Here is a 3,558-nt window from a genome sequence, read left to right as displayed (position 1 = left end):
CTGACGACAAAGCTAATTCCCGTCTGAAAACGGCCGAGAGCACCGCCATCACTCCATGAACGGGCCTGTCATCGAAGCCGCCCTATAAACATGGCAGCTGTCAGCCAGGCTCGCCCGGACTGCCATCACACCGCTCACGTGCTCCTTCCGAGGGACAATTCTGGCCTCGGCGAATTCCGCTTCGCATTTCTCGCACGTAGGGTGGGGGTGTTGGTGTCAAAAGAGCAAAACGCTAAAAAAAAAAAATAAACATCTAACATCCACTTTGAGCATCTGTCACCAAAAGGCGTTTGGCGGCCTGCGACGACTTCATCAAAACAGGGGAGGGAAATCACATGATAATAATAATAATAATAATACATTTTATTTCTAAGCGCCGTTCAAAACTCAGTCACTTTACTGTCACATAGCTAGCTATTTAGCTGGCTATCTATTGGCTATCTATTAGTTAGCTGGCTGGCTATCTATTAGGTATCTATCCAGCTAGCTAGTTATCTGTTAGATATCTATTAGCTAGCTAGTTATCTGGCTATCTGTTAGCTCGCTAGCAAGCTGACTATCTATTAGCTATCTATTCAGATAGCTGGCTTAGCTGGCTCTATATTAGCTATCTATTAGCTAGCTATCTTACGATCTGTTAGCTATGTATTAGCTAGCTATCTATTAGCTAACTATTAGCTAGCTAGCTTTTTATTTATTTGAGTTATTCCTGGTTGAGTGAATGCTGGCGCGTGTGGCTACCGCTGCTCACCCACAGAAAAACTTATTTTGTGACTGAAAAGTGACCTTGAGAGTTTTGAAAGGCGCTTAGAAATGAAATGTATTATTATTATTATTATTATTATTATCATGTGATCCCCCCCAGTTTCCCTGTATTAGCTAGCTAGCTAGCTTTCTATCTATTTGAGTTACTTCTGGGTTGAGTGATTATTAGCTAACTCTTAGCGAGCTAGCTAGCTCTCTATCAATTTGAGTTACTTCCGGGTTGAGTGATTATTAGCTAACTCTTAGTGAGCTAGCTAGCTTTCTATCAATTTGAGTTACTTCTGGGTTGAGTGATTATTAGCTAACTCTTAGCGAGCTAGCTAGCTTTCTATCAATTTGAGTTACTTCCGGGTTGAGTGATTATTAGCTAACTCTTAGTGAGCTAGCTAGCTTTCTATCAATTTGAGTTACTTCCGGGTTGAGTGATTATTAGCTAACTCTTAGTGAGCTAGCTAGCTTTCTATCAATTTGAGTTACTTCTGGGTTGAGTGATTATTAGCTAACTCTTAGAGAGCTAGCTAGCTTTCTATCAATTTGAGTTACTTCCGGGTTGAGTGATTATTAGCTAACTCTTAGCGAGCTAGCTAGATTTCTATCTATTTGAGTTACTTCCGGGTTGAGTGACTATTAGCTAACTCTTAGCGAGCTAGCTAGCTTTCTATCAATTTGAGTTACTTCCGGGTTGAGTGATTATTAGCTAACTCTTAGCGAGCTAGCTAGATTTCTATCTATTTGAGTTACTTCCGGGTTGAGTGATTATTAGCTAACTCTTAGCGAGCTAGCTAGCTTTCTATCTATTTGAGATACTTCCGGGTGGAGTGATTATTAGTTAACTTTTAGCTAGCTTTCTATCTATTGAATTACTTCCGGTTTGAGTGATTATTAGCTAACTGTTGACTCGCTTTCTATCTATTTGAGTTACTTCCGGGTTGAGTGAACGCTGGCGCATGTGGCTTCCGCTGTTCAGAAAAACTGATCCTGTGACTGTAAAGTGACCTTGAGAGTTTTGAAAGGCGCTTAGAAATCAAATGGATTATTATTATTATTATTATTATTGACTTAGCAAATGAGAAGAAATTGCAGGTCCCAATGGTAACTTGGTCCGCTTTGGCGCCACACTTGTCGACGGCCGACATTCAAACGTGTTTGCGAGTCGTCAGGCGCAACTCAAGCGTCCGAATACGACTTTGCCCCCCCCCCCCCCCCCCCCGCCATCAATCCGTCTCTGTGATGACGCGCCGCTCCGCTCGCTCACTAAAGCGATTAGGCCGCAGCGGCGCGAACAAGCGCTAAAGCGTCCGCGTAGCGCTGAGCCCGCCCGCCGAAATGAAAACCCGTCCTGAGGCACTCGTAAATTTAACTTGACATTCCGCCGCGCGGCAGGTGGGGGGGGGGGGGGGGGGGGGGGGATTAGCGTGGAGCGCGAGGGGACGGGACGCGGGGTTGGAGGGTTCAAAGGTCGCCGCAAACGGTGGAAAAGGCCGTCGGTATAAATCCAGCGCTCGTATAAATACATGAGCGCACCAAAAGACGTTCAGCCAAAAATGGGCAAGTGCGCGCTGGCGACATGCCGATGGGGCCGCACCTGCTCGTCGCCGCCAGCTGGCGCTCGCCTTTGTTCGCCCGCGGTCCGTCCCAAGGCCCAGGGTGCCCGCGTGGCCCCCCCCCCCCAACGGCTACAATTCCAGCGCAGCCGCCGTTTGCCCTCCGTGGACAATTTCATATTCTGCACTGCAACGCCAGTCGCTTTATTTAGTCATTTAGCCTTTTTATCTATTTATTTATGTATTTATTTTATTAGATATTTATTTATTTATTTATTTATTGGGAGAGTTCATTTTGCTTTATTTAGTCATTTTGTTTTTTTTTTCTATTCATTTATTTAGCTATTTGATCATGTGACCTTGAGAGTTTTGAAAGGCGCTGAGAAATGAAATGTATTATTATTATTAGCTATTTATTCTTTTTTGTTTATTTATTTATTTATTTATTTATTTGTGTATTTATTTGGGGTGTTTATTTCGCTTTATTTAGTCAGGTAGTCTTTTTTCTATCTATTTATTTATTTATTTATTTATTTGTCTATGTATTTTTTTTAGATATTTATGTATTTATTTTGGCGTGTTTCTTTCGCTTTATTTAGTCATTTAGTCTTTTTTTCTATGTATTTATTTTTTGTGTTTATTTATTTATTTATTTATTAGGAGTATTTATTTCGCATTATTTAGTCATTTAGTCTTTTCTATATTTATTTGTCTATTTATTTTATTAGATATTTATTTATTTATTTATTTGGGGTGTTTATTTCGCTTTATTTAGTCATTTTTTATATTTATTTGCCTATTTATTGTTTTAGATATTTATGTATTTATTTATTTAATTGGGGTGTTTATGTCGCTTTATTTAGTCATTTTTTATATTTATTTGTCTATTTATTTCTTTAGATATTGATTTATTTATTTATTTTGGGGTGTTTCTTTCGCTTTATTTCGTCATTTAGTCTTTTTTCTATTTATTTATTTATGAGTATTTATTTCGCTTTATTTAGTCATTTAGTCTTTTTTTCTATTTATTTATTTTTTGTGTGTATTTATTTATTTATTTATTAGGAGTATTTATTTCGCATTATTTAGTCATTTAGTCTTTTCTATATTTATTTATCTATTTATTTTATTAGATATTTATTTATTTATTTGGGGTGTTTATGTCGCTTTATTTAGTCATTTTTTATATTTATTTGCCTATTTATTGTTTTAGATATTTATGTATTTATTTATTTAATTGGGGTGTTTA

Source organism: Hippocampus bargibanti, linkage group LG08 (assembly GCF_051943395.1).
Source record: "Hippocampus bargibanti isolate YZ-2025 linkage group LG08, ASM5194339v1, whole genome shotgun sequence".
Classification (NCBI taxonomy): Eukaryota; Metazoa; Chordata; class Actinopteri; order Syngnathiformes; family Syngnathidae; genus Hippocampus; species Hippocampus bargibanti.
The sequence above is the reverse complement of the archived record's forward strand: the minus strand, read 5'-3'. Positions refer to the sequence as shown.